The 12,910-nt window shown below is 38.5% G+C and overlaps 1 long non-coding RNA gene across 15 annotated transcripts in view; it reads left to right on the top strand.

The window, feature by feature from the left end:
• The window catches only part of LOC102965678, a 165,674-nt gene that overhangs the window by 93,981 nt on the left and 58,783 nt on the right, over positions 1-12,910 (top strand). For 12 of the 15 annotated variants that reach the window (XR_006220645.1, XR_006220650.1, XR_006220647.1 and 9 more), the window contains one exon: positions 5,909-8,250. This is a non-coding gene — a long non-coding RNA (uncharacterized LOC102965678). Of the gene's footprint in view, positions 1-5,908; positions 8,251-12,910 lie in introns of those variants that run through there. The other 3 variants (XR_006220639.1, XR_006220638.1, XR_006220637.1) reach the window with 1 other exon arrangement.

Genomic DNA, 12,910 nt, shown 5'->3' with positions numbered 1-12,910 from the left:
CCACCGCCACCAGCATCTCCACCACTGTCACCATCGTCATCATCACCGAAATCACCATGATCATTACCATTATCACCATCATCTTTATCTCATCATCATCACCACCACCACTACCACCATCATCATCATCATTGACATCACCACCACAATCACCAGCATCAGCATTATTTTTACCATTATCACTAGCATCATCATTGCTATCACCACCACCAGCATCACCTTCACCATCACCATCATCATCATCAACATCACAGCATCATCACCATTATCACCATCATCTTTATCACCAGCAGCAGCAGCAGCATCACTACCAGCATCATCTCCACCACTTCATCATCAACATCACCAGCATTATCTTCACCATTATCACTATCATCTTGATCACTACCACCACCATTATCATCATTACCATCAGCACCACTATCATCTTTCTCTTCCTCTCCTCCTCTTCCCACTGCTCCTCCTCCCCTTTTTCTACCCTCCTCCCCTTCCTTCTTCTCCTTCATTATTTTCATCATTCTCATTCTCATTTCAACATGCAGTGTTTAGAGATATGGGAGCTATATGGATACTGAGGTACATGAGAGCAGAAGAGATGATGTTAAAAATTGGTGGAATACATTTAGGGCTTTTTCCTGAATTATTTTAATCTCTAGGGCTTATTTAACTCCCTGATGTGGAAACATGACCTGTGAGACAATCTTGATGTAACAGCTTTTCTTTCAGTCTGATAAATTACATTTTTTTCCAAAATAGCATTAATAAAGACAAGCCAGAGATAGTATTTTTTACTCATCTGCATTTATATTTGTCAAACTCACACACCTGCTTAATGTGTAAAGGTCAGGCTTTTAGACAGAAATCTCACATGGATCTCCCTGAATTATGTAGAAGTTTACCTGGCTGGATAATTTGCATGACTTTTTACAGAAACTGTAGAGAACACGTTCCAAATCATAATATACACATTGGTGTTTATATTTTCTCCTTTGAAGAGGGCAATAACCCTGAGAAAGATGTCAGTACTGATACCACGGAGCAGACCCTGAGTAAGAGCACCTGGTGTCTCCAGTGATTGAAATGATATATTAATGAGTTCTTATTCTCAGTGACATTTTACCAGGAACCAATTAACCACAGTAATTACATCTCATCCATTGCGTGCTCTGAAATGTGAAGTGCATGGGTATTGGGTTGCTGTGTTTGTTGAGCATTTTTTTTCCCATGTGACAAACCTTTAAGCATTAAAACTTTGAGTCATTTATTATGTTTCTTTTGCCTTCTGGGTGTCACAGCATGAAGGAAAATCTTGTAAAGGATAGTTTTATAACCACACAGATACTGGTCCATGTAAATGAGTATAGCCAATGCTAGAAAGCCTCACCATAGCTGTGCTTCAAAGGGTGGCAGAAAATACAGTGGGGAGAGGGCACATTGATAAGAACAGAAAGAGTTAAACCTTCATGCTAAAAGCAGATGGCTTAGGGAATGAGAGATTGAATAAGGGGTCCTGATTAGTTGACTCTTCTAGATAATGGGTGAGTGCTGATAAATGGAAAACTTTTTTCATTGTCATTTCAAAACTGTTTAGAAAAATTCAAAAATATCGCAGTTTGAATTTCTAAAGTAAATAACGTTTCTATACTTCACTTCCCTCACTATAAAATTTGGATAATAAGTGTACTTGACTAATAAGTTTGTTGTGAAGACAAGTAAGTTAACATAGGTACAAGTACTTAGCATGTACTGAGTGTATTGTAAATGCTCAATAAATGCCAGTTATTATTTTATTAAGTCTATTAAATATAATTTGACAGTCTAAAACTTGGAACTTTTAGAAAATAGCACTATTGTGTTTATAAAATATAACATATAATTGGGTAAAAATTAAAATAGTATGTAAAAATGAAAAAGCACAAGAAACTACAATGAGCTCAAATCTCACAAGTTCAAAGATTCATATTTAACCACTGTTAAAATATTTTGGGAAATCCTTAATCTCTCTATAAATAAATATGAATATATGTCCAGGTAAATACACCTAACTTTATGCTATTGAATCATAACATGTTTGTCTGTGAGTGACCTCTATCACTTACACAGTAAGTCCCACATGTTTTTAACAAATCGATATGACTTCCATCATCCTTTTTAATGGCTGTGTAATATATTATGGAGCATACAAATCATAAATCATTTGACTAGCCCTGTTCTCCCCAGTGATGAACATTTGGATTGTTTTCTTTCTTTTTTTTTTTAAATTATATAATTTCTTGTATATGCCTCATTTACATTTACTTCTTTATTGTAAATTCAGAGGTTTAAGATTGTTGGGTGAATATTTTGAATATTTTTGTACTGCTCTTCTAAAATGGTAAGGCTAATTTATATTCAACATAGGTAAGCCTTTTTAGGCAGAGGTAAGAGGTTGATGTCAGGGAAGAAGGGTGTTTTAAATAGAAGTGTGACAGTGTGAGCAAAAGCAGAGAGATTGGAAAATATATGCTGTATTTGGGGTGACTTCCCACTTTTCTTGAGCTTGTTGTTTTTCACTTCACATTTTGTGGAACTCCATATCTTATATTAACTGTTATAGGTGATCCATTTTTCTAAAAGGTATAGTGTGGGTGAACCCTGATCTCTTCAATTTTTTAATCACTATTGGTTACTTTTTTAACACTAGGGTTTACTACGAGGAACAATTATAACAAAAAGTTTTTAAGTTCTGGCGGTTTTATTTATTTCTGTGGGATAGATTTCTAGGATTGAGTTGGCTGAATTGAAGAGTACATATATTTAAATTTTTAATCTATATTTTAATCAGCATTTCCAGATTGGTTTCTCAAGGGGCTGTAACATTTCACACTTCCACCTGAAAGTAGAATTTTTCCACATCTCAACCTGTAATAGGTATGTTCCGTCCAAATTTATGCCAGTTTAACAGGCATAGCATAAGTTTGACTTACATTTCTTTGGTTACTGGTGAATTGAAGAACCGTGCACATGTTTTCAGCTCATTTGGGCTTGCTAATCTGTGAACTAGACAAAAGACCTCATTTCTTTTGCCCACTACTACATTAAAATTAAAAAAAAATGTCTATTGAAAATAATGCATGCACATCGCAAAAAATAAAGTAAGACAGAAGCATTTAGAATGAAGGCAACAGCCACTTGTCCTAACCTTCCTTACTCTTATTCCTAATCCCCAAAGTCAGGCCACAGAATCCACATTAGTTTATTTAAGCAGAAAGTGATATATGTCAGGGTAATATGTGGTTTACAGAACTTCTGCGTTCTTCAGAGAAGATGTGACAGGGCCAGGAGTGAATGTTTTATCCAGGAGAAACCCCCAAGTCCAAAATGAGAATTTTGGGAAAAAATGCCTCTGCTTGGTAGCCTGCTACTCAGCACCTGGGATGTTACGAAAGAGAGAAGAGAGTTTATAGCCAGCTGCCTCAGAAAATACCATGTTACCTCCTAAGGCAGCTGGCTACTGACAACGGGGGAAGGGGAGTTTCTGACCTTTGTCTCTGTAGCATACAGACTCACAGAAAGGGGGTTGGCATGGGTATTGGGTGAGCTAGCTGTGGTGTCTGCTGCAGCTATATTCTAGTCTACCCCTTCCTCATCTCTTTATTCTGTGACAGTAACTCCCAGGTACATTAAAATAAAAATGCAACTTGCCAGATGCCTTTCCTGAGCAAACTTCCTGAAACCTGTCAGAAAATGTATTGATTTTTTTCCCCTCGTCACCTTAGATAGTTTGTCTGAAGATCTGAATTTTAGATTCAATATTATAATTTTCTACAGAGCTTTGAAATCATGACTCATTGTCTTCTAAATAATGTTACTATTGAAAACTGATTTGCGTTCCCTGGTAGGTGAGGCATTTTGTTTGTTTGGTTGGTTGGTTAAACAAAACAAAAAAAAAAATTTATGTCTGTGGAGACTTCTGAGTCTTTTCACTCATTGAGGCCATCTATAGTTTTGTGAGGATGTGTGGTCAGCACTCATCTGCCTCTCTCAAAAGAAGAATCATCTGTCTCTTCAGTTCAGGAAAATTTTTTTATCTTATTTTGTTGGTTATTTATGCTCCTTAATAGTTTTCCTGTGGTGTTTTTTTGTTTCTGTTTTTGTTTTTGGTTGTTGTTATTGTTGTTATTTGTTTTTTCTTCTCCTTCAGAAACTGTTGTTAGATGGATGTTGGTTGGGCCTTCTGTGCTTATCTTCCATTTCATTTGTATTTTCTACCCTTGTCTCTGCCTTAGGATCTGAAGTTGTTTTCAGCTTTATCTAGGCTACCTGTTGTATTTTTGTTCTAAAAATCACGATCTTCTTTTCTAAGAATATTTATAGAATTGCTCCCTTTTCACGGCAGACTATTCTTGTTTAATGAATGTAAAACTTTTAACGTCTTTGTGAGGATACTAACTAAAAACTTTAAATCTCTGCCCCCCGCCCCCATATCTCTTTCCTCTGGGATTAGTTGTTTTGTGTGTTCTTCTTGATCTTTCTCTTTTGTGTGGGAATTAGACCTTCCCTGGCAGACTGTTCAAATTTTTTTGGAGAGTGTTTATCCAGCTTTATTCCAAGGGCAAGCATTTAAGTGTTACCAATTGTTCTGACCACCGTATGTGGCACCAACTTGTATAGCTGCTTGGAACTATCTTGTATCTAAAGCCTTATTTTTTGTCCTGCTTCTTACTCCACTCTGTATCACCTTACCATATGTGCTAGTCAGAATAATGGCCCTCAAAGACGTCCACATTCTAATCCCTGGAACTTCTGAATACATTGCCTTACCTAGCAATAGGGACTTTGCAATATGATTAAGTTAGGGATCTTGAGATGGGGAGAGTATCCTAGATTATCCAGGTGGCCCAAATAATCACAAAGGTTATTGTGAGAGGTAGGCTGTAAGGACAGAGCCAGAGATGGAGACATGACAGCGGGAGCATTGGCAGGGTGCTTGGCCCTGGACCAGGGAGCGTGGGCAGCCCCTAGAAAGTAGTGAAGACATGGAAACACATTTCCCCTAGAACCTCCAGAAAGAACACAGCCTTTGGTTGGTCTGTAAGACCCATTTCAGACTCCTGAACTGCCAAAGAACCAAGATAATTGGTGTTGTTTTAAACCACTTAGTTTGTGGTAAATTTGTATACTCCAAGTCATGGAAGAAGTGCACATCTGAGGGGAAGCTCACCTCCCATTCCACGGACTTTTCTCAGCATATTCTGGGCTGTGGCCTCATCCATCTATTTACAGACCAGAACTATCCCATCCCCTTTTTAATTTCTGGAAGGCTGTAAAGCATTTCTGATTGGGCAGTGGTCCACCCCTCCCTATTCCTAGTGCTGTCAGGAGATGGTTTTCTTTTCTGTTTCTTTCTGGTCATAGAGTGGGTTTGAGAAGGGAGAGAAAGCATCAGAGTGCTCTTGGAGTCAGTGACACCCTGATGAACACATGGGTTTACAGAATGCTTCCAAAGCCTCATTATTTTAAAGTCACAGCTGTCAAAGATGACCCATCAGAAGGAATTCTGGCTCTTCCTCCAGCTCCCTGAAACCTCACTTTAGTTCAATACAGGCATTTGTGAGACAGCTGGTAGAGATTAGCAGTGCAAGCTCTGTAAATTATGCAGAGTGTTTCTTCACAGAAAGATAACTGGAGTGAAGCACCAACCGGGCCACTAAGCCCCAGGCTCCAAGCCACAGAGCCAGCCTCTCAGCCATCTGATGCAAATTCCAGCCAGGTACCGCTTTGCTCGGGGCCCCAGGCCGGCCCTGCAATGAGGAGAAACACTGCTTTCCTCCAGGAAACTTTGGGAAAGTACCAGAAAGCTGGGCAGGCCTGTGTGGAAGCCTGTATTCTGGAGTGGTGACTGCTGTCTCTTGGTCTCCTCCTGCAGGCAGTGACCTTATTGCCTTGTTAAGGCTCATTACTTGACTACCGAGTTCGGTTCTCACATTTCTTCAAGTTCTGCAACTTCCTTGCGCTTCATGGAGAGAAGTCATGTATCTAGTGGGTTGGCAGCCTTGGCATTCAAAGGGGAGAAGCTTCGATGTTCCCTCCAGCATGGGCACAGTCCACAAAACACAGCCGTTTCTTCACCAGTTATGGCTGAGACTTGGAAGGTAAAATGTCACTTTTATTGTTTGACTATTTCTATCATTTGAGGAATAGTAGAAAGTGTCGAGGTTGTAGAAGACAGACAGGCCTGAGTTTAATATTCAGCTCTGCTATCTCCTAACCATGTGATTGTGGGTACATTTCTTAAGCCTCCATAAATGTCAGATTTTCCCCTTTCAGCTGAAAAGGTGGATAATGTTTATAACATAGTCCTTTTGTGAAGATTAAATGAAATAATGAACATAAAGCTGTTAGCACATAAATATTCAGCCCTTGTCTGCCTCTACTGTAAGGGCTCACAATGTCTTTGAAGATGTTAGCAAGAGCTAATGATTCTCACATACTTTTTATGGCATTTTTTTTCTGATTATGAACATTATAAACGTAAGCTTATGCAGAGACTTTGAAAAAAAAACCCAGAAAATATTATAAACAGAACTCTTACTATCAATCTCACCCTCTAGAGATAATTGCTATTTAGCATTTTGGTATTTTTCCCATTGTTTTTACAAACAATGATGGTGTGGATGTTCATTTTGCATGGAAAGCTGTAACCTGCTTTTGTCACTTAACATTACACGGATACTTATCTTCTCGACAAAGGGATTTCCTCTATCAGCAGCTGTGGGTGTCTAGTCTTGGTGGGATTTGGTATGAGGAAGATTAGACAGGAGGCATGTTGGCCCTTTAAAAGGAAACATTTTAAGGGAGTGAAGTGTAGTGCTTTGGTTTAGCAATCCTATAATGTAATTATGCTTGTGTTTCAAGATGGCATGTTTGGGGTATGAGACGTTTAGAATACAGTTTGCTTGGACCTGGCTGGACCTCATGCTGAGGAGACCAAAGACAACACCCTCTGTTGGAGCTGAGAAATCACCTTCATCAAAATGCCTCCTGTCTGTATCTCCTCCGATACTTTGGAGAGGACGTATCATTTGAGTAACTGCACTGCTATAACATGCACGTACCAGAGCGTTCCTTTGCATCAAGCCTCAACCCAGGCCTCTGCAGGAACAGGACAAGGACCCAGCATGTGACTGGGAATGTATGCTTATAGAGACAAAGTCCAGGGGCCCCAAGACAGTTACTAGAAAAAGCTATTTAGTGACCAGTTTCCCCTGAGGAATCTGTAATGAGGCTCAATGGGCTCTCTGTGGATCTTCTAAAATTCTTTGTACATATATTTTTCTAGGAAAATAAGATTTATAGGGGAGTCTGTGCCCTGCTCCCAATTATTAAGAACTATTCATTTCAGAGAAGGGGCAGAGTGCATATTCTGCAGTCTCCTGGGAAAAATGATTATTTTTATCATTGAGCCTTAGATAAGGACCAGAGAACAGAGAGCCTGGTTATGTTCTCTGGCAAGAATCTGCAATGCAAATATTCAATATTGCCAAATAAGGGAAGATTCATGTGTTTTTTTAATCTATAATTATGTCTTCCTTCCTTCCTTCCTTCCTTCCTTCCTTCCTTCCTTCTTTCCTTCTATTTATCTATCATCTATCTCTTTATATCTATTATCTGTTGAGAGACTGGTTTTACTTTAGACAGACCTGTAAGTAATTTATCTTCTTATTACTTTCTTCATTGCCTACATAAAGCTCGGATAGCCTTTTACCTCCTAAGGTTATTGTAAGGATTAAATGAGGTATCATTTGATGTAAAGTGCTTAGCATAATGCTTAATATATAGTAAGTTCTCATTAAATATTTGCAATTATAATTATACTAATTGCTAAATCTAGATATATTATAGCTCTTAGGCCATTATATGCTCAGAGGAAGTTCCTATACTGTCTATCTCTGCCCTGTCTTCCTTGGCACTATGCCATATGTTGGAATATTGAGTGTTAATGATTTTGGTCTTTATCTATATTTCATTTCTTTAAAAATGTGCTCTTTCCTAGGGTTAATTTGTTAATTGATTGTTTTTATATTAATTACTGATAACATTGAGTTAAAATCTGCCTTTCAGGGAAACTTGTTGGCTAGTTTCGTTGGAGTAACTCTCAGGTTGGGCTGGGTTATGCTTCATTAACAGATGACTTCAAAATCTTAGTGACTTGAGGGGTGCCTGGGTGGCTCAGTTGGTTAAACATACAGCTTCAGCCAGGTCATGATCTTATGGTTCTTGAGTTTGAGCCCTGCATTGGGCTCTGTGCTGACATTGTGGAGCCTGGAGCTTGCTTCTGATTCTGTGTCTTCTTCCCTCTCTGCCCCTCCCCCACTTGTGTTCTGTTTCTGTCTCTCTCAAAAATAAATAAACATTAAAAAAAATTAAAAAAAATCTTAGTGACTTGATACAAGAGAGGTTTGTTTTATGCTCATGCCACATGTCTCTCATGAAGTGCTTGTGGGCCCTGGTTATGTATCCTCACCTTGGTTTGTAGAGCAGCCACCATCTTGAATGGTGCAAGTCACTGTATTGTTGGAGAGAAAGCACTCTGGAAGCATTCCCACTGGCATTTACATCCTCCCAGCCTGCTGCTACACATGAGACTTTCGATTGCCACTCATTTGCCAGAACCAGTCACTTGGCCACACCGAACCACAAGGCGGGAGTAAGAAATACAATCCTACTCTGTTTCTTAAAGACTGGAAAACCAGAAATATCTCATGAATTTATCCATGACTAAAAAAATTGGTAATGATGAGATTTTAAGTCATGTATGGTAATAAGTTTTGAATATTCAGGCCATTTGTTCTCCCTCAAGTCACGCTACATGAATAACCAGCTAGCACAACTTCCATGTAGAAAATGTAAATGCTTTGGAGACTTGTGGTGATATCCTGAGATGCTGGAGAAGAAGAAGAAGGAATTGGTTTTCTCCTTTGTTTTTCTTAATCACCTTCAATTTGGGTTGGGTGTGTCAGGACTGGTGTTGATAGGCTTAGGGAAAAGTGGTCTTTGGGGCATAGTATTCTCTGTGTATGGTGTTTGAAATGGCATAAGGAAGAGCCTTTGCTGATAGACATGGAAAGGGGGAGGCATGGAAAGCATCAACCTGGGGCAAACTCTTTTGAAGGGGAGATGTAGAAGATTTCTTTTTCTTCAGGTGACCAAAATATATCTTGTGTGGAGTATGAGGAGGTAGCAATATACCAAGACAATTTGGGTAAATTTTAATCTTACCCATATCCTCTGTGAGCTTAGATTTTTCCATTTTACAAGATACTTCTTTTCATCAATTATCTCTTGAATTTCATAGTTATGAATTTGGTAGAGATTTTTTTTTGTTTGTTTTAGGGATGATAATATTGAAGTACATAAAGGAAGAAGGAAAAAAAAACTTTAAAATATTTACTGAGTACCTGTCGTGTGTCAGGCACTCTGAGACACTTTCATATATTTTATTTGATTTTAATCTCCCAATAGCTCTGTAAGTCATGTATTTATTATAATATTAATAAGAAAACTGATGCTTAGAACATTGAAACTGGTTGCATTTGGGGATGCCTGGGTAGCTGTTGGTTAAGTGTCCAACTTGTGATTTCAGCTCAGGTCATGATCTCACAGTTTTGTGAGTTTGAGTCCCACGTTGGGCTCTGTGGTGATAGTACAGAACCTGCTTTGGATTCTATCTGTGCCCCTCCCTCGCTCATGCTCTTTTTCTTTCTTAAAAATTAATAAATAAACTTAAGAAAAAGAAATTAGTTGTATTCAGACTGCATGAGAACCAAGTTTCCTAATTGCTAGCATCTTCTTGGGCCATGTGATCTCTTTTCTTTGTTTCATGTGGGTTTGTTGGGACTGAAGATTTAATCTTGAATTAGTGTTGCCTCTATTCATAGTATATCTGCTTGACACATTCAATTTGACTAAAATGATTAAAATAGCTTCCATTTTGTTTGGTGAAATTATTACTAAATCATCATAGAGATGGCTCTACTGAGATGGTTGAAGAGCTGACGTCTAACTATGCCAGTGAGGTGTTAGGATTTTCTATGCCAGGGAAGCAAGAAAAAAAAAATCTTCAGTGCTGATGATACTGGTACCTGATACTCCAACACTGTTACATTCGTTGGTCTTCTTTTTCCCATTTCAACTGGATTCAATATAGATGACTTTAATAATTTGTCAAAAATTTCCAAGATTCCTAGGTATAGATTAACAAGGAACAATACTGGATTCAGCACAACAGCATCAGCAATAACATTTTTAAAGATCAAGGTGACAAGATTTGTTTACTCAATTTAACATATACACATATATACATGCATGGGTGTTAGGACTTTATCTGGAATTTATTTTTCATTTTTCAGTAGTCCATTGGGATTTTCTAATTTGATGTCTATGTCTTTGATCACTTGCTTGAAACCCCAAAGGTCCAAGACACATAGTAATTTGACATTTCGTTGAAGCATAAATCTGAACCACAGAGTTGATGAGAAATATAATTTGTAGAATAAATTATACACCTAGAAGTGAGGTCAGCCTGAAGCTTAGCATTTGCGTCTCAACTTGGCTATGTTTTTTACCATGTGCCTCAGTATATAGAAATAAAAAAGGAAATTATTTTCTGGATAGCAATTGAGAATTGGTGAATTAAATCTTATCCCATTTCTTTTCATATTGTTCAGCATGGGTATAGAAAAAGTAGCTAGGACTTTTACTATTATTTATGTTTTAATTTAAGAGTTGGTAAAATATGGCCCAATGGGCTGAATCCAACCTACCACTTGTCTTTGTAAATAAAGCTTTATTAGAATATAGCCATACCTATTTGTTTACATATTGTCAATGGATGCATTCATGCTACAATGGCAGAGTTCAGTGGTTGTAACAAAGATCATATGGCCTGCAAAGTCTAAAATATTTACTATCTGGTGTTCTAAGAAAAAGTTTGCTGACCCTTGTTTTAATATTTTCCTTTAAATGTTTTGAATATTTTATAGTGTACTTTATATAACACATAGTAGTAGTACATGTATATAATTTATAAATAAATATAGACACATATTGGAGGTACACTTAAAAATCATTTACACAGGGGCGCTTGGGTGGCCCAGTTGGTTGAGTGACTGGCTCTTGATTTCAACTCAGGTCATGAACTCACAGTTCACGGGCTTGAACTTTGCATCAGGCTCTGCATGGAGCCTACTTGAGATTTCCTCTCTCTCTCTCTCTGCCCCTTCCCTGCTCATACTCTCTTTGTGTCTCTCTCAAAATAAATAATAAAAAAATTATTTACTCATATGTGGGCACATTTAAGAACTTTTGGACACCACAGGTTTTAGGCTTACTATTTAAGGAATGCTCACTAATGATTGCCTTTGTTGTGGTGGTTGATGTCATGAAAGGCACACATCTTGTTTTGTGCAATGTTTGTATTTTTATTAATCAAATTCTATGGGAGAAAGAAGTACAGTGGCACATAAAGGGTACCTAATACAAAATGGGAGAGAGGGAGAGGGACAGAGTGGGGAGAGAAAAAGGAAAAAGGAAGGGAAAGAGAAAAAAAAGAGGCAGGCTACCTGCCACCAGCAGTGTCTTGTCGAATACACTTGTGTTAGGTTCAGAGTCAAAAGCACCTCTAATCTGATTGCAGTATGTGCTGCCTGCATGGTGCGATTTCAAGTATTTGAAAAGCTCCTCCCATCCTCGAAGAAAGAAAACACTATCTTTAATTGCTTTTTCTCAAAACCTGAAATTTTCCTAGTTAGTCTGCCCCTCAGATTATGTATGGGACTTAAGGCTCTATTGAAAATACATTCTGGATACTGGGGGATCATATTAGGGCATCTGCAGCCGTTAACTCCTTTTGTTAATTAGCTAATTGGATTACTTGGTGCTCATTTGCTTGGTTGAAAAGTAGCTGAAAAACCCTGAATACAAACTCCTTCTTTGGTTTTGGTGAGAACAAACCAGCTCAGAATGGCAGAGATAGATCAGAGGTGCCGTGGCTCGGGGCACAGAGTCTGATGGAGAGGCCTGTTCCAGGCAGCTCTGATCACTGGTCCGTCTGCAGGAAACATGGTGATCACAAGTTGCTTCTCTTGAGCTTGAAGGTTCATTAGTCAGTGAGGTAATAAGGACTATATATTACCAAGAACTCAAGGCCCACTGAGAATTTCTCCTGTATGTATTCATCTCGGCAGAGCAAAGCCATGCCAAGCTTAAAACTAATCTGCATTAATGAACAGTCTCCTTGATTTCCATTTTTATGATGTGTACTGGGTGGAGATTTGTTTCTCCCCTGCTCTCAATGGGATGGCTGACTGATGGATCACCTTCTCCGAGAAGCTTGTCTGTGCACAGTAACATTGCAAATGGGTGCAAATCAAAAAATCTTTTATTATTTCATTAAAATGATGACACAGGCTCCTAGTTTCCAAAATTATCTCCTCTCTTCACACGCCCAAACTGAGGTTTCTGTCTTGTCGTGTGGGTGGGTGTTGAAGAAGTCTCTGTGCTAGTGCTGTATGTCAGAAGATGCAGCTACTTGGGACAATTTTGACATATCCTAATTTTGCTAGTAAAGCAGGGGAGAAGACTGTCAGAGATTATTGAGAGTGGGATGAGAGTGAATTGGAAAGAAGAGTTGAGAACTAGGACCAGATCCAGAAAGGCTGGAAACAGTGGGACAGGAGTGTGAGGAGAAATAAAAGGGGAACAAAATAAAGCAAAATGCGGATGGATCACTCTTGGGTTTTAAATTTGGGCCTTAAGCCAGTAGCACAAGATACTTCCTGAGATGATGACCCCACCACCACCACCACCATCATTAGTATCATCCATTCTGGCACTGTGCTAACTGCCGTAGATGTCTTTTTTAAAAAAA

Source organism: Panthera tigris, chromosome C1 (genome assembly GCF_018350195.1).
Source record: "Panthera tigris isolate Pti1 chromosome C1, P.tigris_Pti1_mat1.1, whole genome shotgun sequence".
Taxonomy (NCBI): Eukaryota; Metazoa; Chordata; class Mammalia; order Carnivora; family Felidae; genus Panthera; species Panthera tigris.
The sequence above is the reverse complement of the archived record's forward strand: the minus strand, read 5'-3'. Positions and strand labels throughout refer to the sequence as shown.